The sequence below is a fragment of the Coregonus clupeaformis genome, chromosome 31 (assembly GCF_020615455.1).
Source record: "Coregonus clupeaformis isolate EN_2021a chromosome 31, ASM2061545v1, whole genome shotgun sequence".
NCBI classification, from domain to species: domain Eukaryota; kingdom Metazoa; phylum Chordata; class Actinopteri; order Salmoniformes; family Salmonidae; genus Coregonus; species Coregonus clupeaformis.
In genome coordinates, this window is record NC_059222.1 from 46,940,425 (window position 1) to 46,947,677 (window position 7,253).

The window sequence follows — 7,253 nt, forward strand, 5'->3', positions numbered from 1 at the left end:
CATGGGGCCTATCCAAGACATCCAGCTCTCTGGTGGGCCTGTGCAGGGTGGGGGTGCAGCCAAGCGAGAGTCAAGGCAGGCTAATGAGGGAGTGGATGTACTGTCCTGTCCTCTAGGCCTGATGATGTTTCAAAACATCATATTTTTCCATTTTAAGCTGCGAATAGCATTTCAGCTTGGTTAACGATATACTGTCCCTCCAGTAGGTGACATACACTGTCTGGTTGTACAAGAGGCTTTCATGACAAAGCAGGGAGAGGTGGGGGAGTGTGCAGAGTAAAACAAATAGATGGATTACTTTGAGAGATTAGCATCCTTTCCTGGTCATCAAAAACAGGTGGATATTTCATGTGAAAACAATATGTAAGATATTACAGTACATACCTGCTTGGTTGTACACAAGGCTTCCACCACAGAGAGGGGTGGGGGACGGGGTGAAATGCAGGTTCAGCGATCTTTAATAAAAAATAGTTTTCACATTGAATGTATTATTTACAATTATTTAATACATAGGAGAGATTAGTACTCTTTCATGGTCAACATAAACAAGTGGATTTATTTTCACTATGTATAGTAGGTAAGCATTTTACTGAATGGTGTACACCTGTTGTAGTCTGTCATGTGACAAATAAACTTTGATTTGATTTAATTTGATTCTTTGTAAGAGTACTCCCATCAAAATATGTTGGGTATTTTATATGTTAAAAAAAACCCAATCAGATATAGGAGTACTCTCATCCAAATCTTTCATGTGAAAACATAATATGTACAAGATTAATATACGACTACTCCTCTTTCTGCCCTGGGGAGCCCTCGTGACTGATGATTCTCCAGAGGGGAGCTGCTGCTTTAGGCCTAACACCATGCACCATTTTAATGAATATCATTCCAGGGCTCAACATTTTTAAAAAAATATTTAAGAAACAGGCAGCATATTCTCTCTCCAATTGTTCCAACAAGGAATTTAATCGCCGCAGGGATTTAGAGCGATTACTTAAAGTGCCCAACACAGAATCACCAAGGTTACACAGTGGCTAGTGTTTACTGCTGGACGGGGATAGGTAGGGAATAGAGGGTCTGTAAACAAAGGTGTAAGGATACAGAGTAACGCCGACAGTACATCCCAAAATAGAAGCTTAGATGGAGAGACAAATGCTGTGTTTTAGACATGAAGTGCAAAGTTAAGAAGGTGTACAGTGCCTAATGTGTCTGCTGAATTATGCAACTGTCTCCATTGACATTGACATTACATTGGGAGGAGCAGACACCAGCTTACATGTATATGCTTGCAAAACAGTTTCCATATTCATAATGGCTTCGGCTGTTTTTCTATGCAAATCTCTTATTAAGCAATATGTCCACAACAGACACTCATATGATACATGACATTGGAGAATGTAATTAGGGAAAGATTAAAATATGGTCAAATGATGATAGGACTGGTTTAGAAAATACTTGGAAACACAGGTGGCTGGTGGCACCTTAATTGAGGAGGACGGGCTTATAGTAATGGCTGGAACGTTATTAATGGAATGGTATCAAACACGTGTTTTAATCCCATTCCATGAATTCCATTCCAGCCGCTATTATGAGCTGTCCTCCCCTCACCAGCCTCCTGTGCTTGGAACGCACTATGAGTATAGAGAACACATCCTGTAGTGTGCGGGCCACTAGGTTTCCTGTCCTTCATCTCACTCACTCACCTGTGTGAAATTTTCACACCTGAGGTTGACATTGGTTCGGTTACGGATGCAAAGCAAGGAGGGGATAGATCTAATGCATTCTTATTCATTAGGGAGTAAACTCTCTGTCCTCCCTCTTTCACTCTCTCTTTCTCATAAAATGCCTGATGTGTTGCCTTCACTCCCTCCATCTCTCCATCTCTCTCTTTAAGATGGTGCCCGCCCTCGTAATGCGTGAGAAGGATGGAGTCTTTGCTGCCCAAGGTCACACACACTCCCCAAGGGCAGCAGCAAGGACTTGCTCAGGGACACAGAGATCACAGTTACAAACCAAGAGGTCATATGTTGGATCACTTGTAATATAGACAACATGATTCTATTGGCCATGTAGGGCCTGTGGCGATGTTTTGGGAACATACTGAAAGCCCTCTAAAAATAGACTGCCATAATAACCCTGGTTTGTTGTTGTACAGAAAGTACTCATCTCCATTACTCTCTCCCCTCCCCTCTCTCTCCTTCTCTCTCTCTCTCTCTCTCTCTCTCTCTCTCTCTCTCCTCTCTCTCTCTCCTCTCTCTCTCTCTCTCTCTCTCTCTCCCTCTCTCTATCTATCTCTCTCCCTCTCTCTCTCTCTCTCTCTCTCTCTCTCTCTCTCTCTCTCTCTCTCTCTCTCTCTCTCTCTCTCCAACTCTCTCCTCTCTCTCTCCCTCTCTCTCTCCCAGTCTCATCCTCTCTCCCCCCTCTCTCTTTCTCCCCCTCTCTCTGCCCTGTAGCGGCTGTCAGAATGGATGAAATTCTCTCACATCAGGAAGATGTTCTAGAGTGAGAGAGGGAGGATGGAGTGAAAGAGGAGAGAGGGAGTAGAGAGAGGAGAGAGGAAGGAAGGAGGCCAGATGAAAGTAAGCTCTGGGGATTCAGGTCTTTTCATTTCATTCAGATCGTTTCAGTTCTGACAGGACTTGTCTCTCCAGTCCTCTGTTCCTCAAAGCTCGCCCCCTCTTCTCTGTTTCCCAGCATGACTGGAAAGCATAGCATTAAGCTCTTATATCTCCTGCATATTAACTGGACACAAAGCGTGATAGGGGTAGAGATGAGAGTGGGGGGTAAGAGTGTGTGTTTACATTGTGTGTATTGTTGAAGGGATGAAGAATCAAGGGGCAAAATGCACAGCTTCAAAGGTTGACCATTGCACGTATCTCCAGATTTTGTGACTTTTCAACAGAATTGAAAAAAGAATAGTGGGAATGAATTGCCCTGACCCTTAATGCAGCTAGAGCATTAGCAGTAATACATTTCACTATTCTGTAAGACAGGCTGCATAGAAACAGCACTTTTCACCACAGTCATCTACTACAGTATATATTATTAATATGCTAATGGATTTCCATGCAATACTCATAATTACAGTACTACCAGATCTGTAATTGTCCATGATCCATTTCCTTCACTCTGACAGCTGCTAGCTTTCTTGAACTCCCACGTATAAATGGATCACCACGCTTCATTTTCTCCTCCAGTTCCTACTCCAGCGCAGACTGAATACGGCCCCCTACTTTGACTTTGAATCCCTGGCCTTGGGAAGTGTTTTAAACCCCCTGAAAACAGGACATTGCGGCCATGGTAGTCAGGGCCATATTAACCACTCAGGGACTTAAAATATATATATATATTTTTTATTTTACTGCAACCGCCAACCGCAGGAGACCACCCCCCATTAGAGTAGAGAGCCTAGTGCCACTCTGCTGATCATCAGATAGGGGGAGGAGGAGAGGAGGCAGGGGTATAAGTGGGTTCCACCAGCCTGCTGCCTTGGTTGGGTGACTGATTTATTAGAAAAAGAAAAAAGACATCACAGCTGTTCACCAAATAGGACATGTGTGTAAGTGTACCATAAGTGACAGTAAGCAAGTACGGTCCAGTATGGAGTCCTGGCTAAATAAATAGTGGTGGTACCCCGTAGGCTTACCGGTAAAACATGAGGCTATCACAACAATCAAGCATTAAAAAACCCAGGGCCTATGATTTCTTAATCCGGCCCCGGTTGTGGCAGCCTCCAGCAAGCCAGGATACTTTAGTTTTAAGTAATAAGCAGAGATGGAGGTCAAACTGGTTTGTCCAATAGACTGCCCACAGAGGCCTGGTTGGGTGGTCTACCTCGTTACCGGTCAAAGCTCCATGGTATGGTCACCGTGGTTTGGTCACCGTGGTATGGTCACCGTGGTATGGTCATCATGGTATGGTCACTCTGGTATGGTCACTGTGGTATGGTCACCGTGGTTTGGTCACCGTGGTATGGTCAACGTGATATGGTCACTCTGGTATGGTCACTGTGGTATGGTCACCGTGGTATGGTCACCGTGGTATGGTCACGTGGTATGGTCATCATGACATTGGTCACTATGGTATGGTCACTCTGGTATGGTCACTGTGGTTTGGTCACCGTGGTATGGTCACCGTGGTATGGTCACCATGGTATGGTCACCATGGTATGGTCACCATGGTATAGTCACTCTGGTATGGTCTCCGTGGTATGGTCACCGTGGGATGGTCTCCGTGGTATGGTCTCTGTGGTATGGTCTCCATGGTATGGTCACCGTGGTATGGTCTCCGTGGTATGGTCACCGTGGTACGGTCATCGTGGTATGGTCTACATGTAATTCGTTGAGCCCCAGAGCATCTCCTGTGTGTCATCATCGTCATGTGCCATCATCAGAGAGCAAGGCAAGACAACAACCACTACAACCAACCACTAGAAAAGCAGGAATTAACCAAGAGCCTTTGTTCATTAGAATTAGCAGACGATGCATTGTGGCGAACATTGTTGAGGAGAAAAACTGTGATTTGAATGCATAGTGCAGCAACGCTGAACACTACCTGAGGATTGTCAGAGCCAATCAAAACCCTGGCCATAAAATCACCACAATAAATTCTAGATATTCACTGCTAGACAATGCACCACACTATTTAGCCTACATTAACAGTACTCAGCTCCATTACTAAACCCTGGCTGTCCCTCCCAGTCAGGTTCTGGGTGTGTGCCGGGGAAATGTATTCCAGTCCAAAGCCTTTCTAGCAATCCCTGGAGATCTAGATCATGTCCCCAAGCAGCTGTCATCAAGTGTGCCTTTTTGTGTGTGTCACGACTTCCACCGAGGCTGCTTCCCCTCCTTGTTCGGGCAGGCTTCAGCGTTCGTCGTCACCGGCTTACTAGCCACTGCCGCTCCATATATCATCATTCCATTTGTCTTGTCTTGTCAAGTACACACACCTGGTTCATATCCCCTCATTAGTCCGTGTATAAGTGTTCCCTCTGCCACCTTGTCCTTGTGGGTGATTGTTTTATGTGAGTTGAGTGTAGCTCGGTTGAGCTACTCGTACCTTTTATTGCCGGGGTAGATCATTCCCCTGTGCCTGTATTTTGTTGGAGCTACCCGTACCTTGTATTGCCGGGGTAGATTGTTCCCCTGTGCCTGTATTTTGTTGTCGCTATCCAGCACAACTCTGTACGACGGAATAAACTCTGTATTCAGTGATTTACCCTCCTGCGCCTGACTCCTTCTAATCACACTCATCACAGAATCACCCACCCGCTATGGAGTCAGCGGGAGAGGAGCGCGTGCCTGGAGTCGTGGCACGGGTCCAGGAGCATTCCACGATGCTGGCCAGCTTGGGGGAAGTGAAGGATCGGGTTCTTCAGGTAGTCCAACGCCTGGAGGGGAGAGGACCCAATCTGTCGAGCCCAGCTGGCCAACCAGATCCAGCCACCCACACCCCAGCACCCGGAGGGATCCAGATATCCCGACCACGGGAGTTCAACGGGACGGCGGCACTCTGCCAAGGATTCCTCCTCCAATTGGAGCTCTATTTCTACAGCATCAGCGGGAGAAGGTGTCCACCCTCGTTTCCTGCCTCTCGGGAAAAGCCCTGGAGAGGGCCAACGCGGTTTGGAACGAAGGAGGAACTGCATTGGAGAACTACAGGGAGCTTGCTCGCCTCTTTCGGGCTGTCTTCGATCACCCGCCCGAAGGTCGAGAGGCGGGCGAGCGGCTAGTCCACCTGAGGCAGGGGACGAGGACCGCGCAGGACTTCGCTTTGGAGTTTCGGACTCTTGCAGCGGGGTCCGGGTGGAACGAGTGGGCCCTGATCGACCATTTCCGGTGCCATCTGCGGGAGGACGTCCGACGGGAGCTAGCCTGCCTGGACACCATGTTGTCCTTCACGCAACTGGTGGAGATGGCCATCTGTTTGGACAACCTGCTGGCAGCCTGGAAGGGGTCTGCCCGTTCCCACCCCGGCTGACTCGGATCCCGAGCTGATGGAGCTGGGTGGAGCCGCCGTCTGAGAGAGCAGAGGACGACAGCGACAGTGTCACTCGGGTGGCACGAAGGGACAGTACACCACACGTGGTCATCAACGCTCTTTTGGGTCTGGATGCGGCAGGCAGGGCACTCTCGCATCACCTCAGGTATCGAACACCCACACTCGTTCAGAGCCCTCTGCTGCGCACTGTACCCTACCCATCTACTTTCTAGATCACATGGTAGTTCCCCAGTGTAAGGCGCTAGTCAATTCAGGCGCAGCTGGAAACTTTATGGACAGGGCATTCTCACGCTGTCTAGGCATTTCATTGGTTCCCCTATCCATTCACTCCCCATCAGAGCACTTGATAGTCGACCATTAGGGTCCGGGTTTGTTCAGGAAGTTACTGCACCAGTCACCATGATTACCCAGGAGACTCATTGTGAGCAGATCACTTTTTTTATTATTGAGTCCCCTGCTTTCCCTGTGGTATTAGGGATCCCTTGGTTAGCACTACACAACCCCACCTTCTGATGGCCGCAGAGGGTTCTCATGGGGTGGTCGCGAGAGTGTCAGGGTAGGTGTTTAGGTGTTTCCGTTGGTGCAACCACGGTGGAAAGTCCAGATAGTACCTCCACCGTGCGCATTCCCCCCGAATACCTCAATTTGGCACACGCATTCTCAAAAACGCAGGCTACCAAGTTACCACCTCATCGGGCGGCGGATTGCACGATAAACCTCCGGGTAGATGCTGGTGATGCCCTACGGTTTGATGAATGCTCCATCCGTCTTCCAGTCCTTTGTGAACGAGGTGTTTCGGGACATGCTTGGTCACGTTGTAGTGGTCTACATCGATGACATCCTGGTGTATTCCGCTACGCACGCCAAGCATGTGTCCCTGGTTCGCAAAGTGCTGGCCCGACTGTTGGAAAATGACCTTTATGCCAAGGCAGAGAAGTGTATGTTTTTCCAGCAGTCCGTCTCCTTCCTCGGATACCGCATTACCACCTCAGGTGTGGAGATGGAGGGAGATCGCATTTCAACCGTGCGTAATTGGCCGACTCCAACCACGGTTAAGGAGGTGCAGCGCTTCCTTGGCTTTGCCAACTACTATCGGAGGTTTATCCGGGGCTTTGGCAAGGTTGCAGCTCCCATTACATCCCTGTTGAAGGGTGGGCTGACCCAGCTCCGCTGGTCTGCTGAGGCTGACCTGGCCTTCAGCAAACTGCGGGGTCTGTTCACCTCAGCCCCGGTACTGGCCCACCCCGATCCAT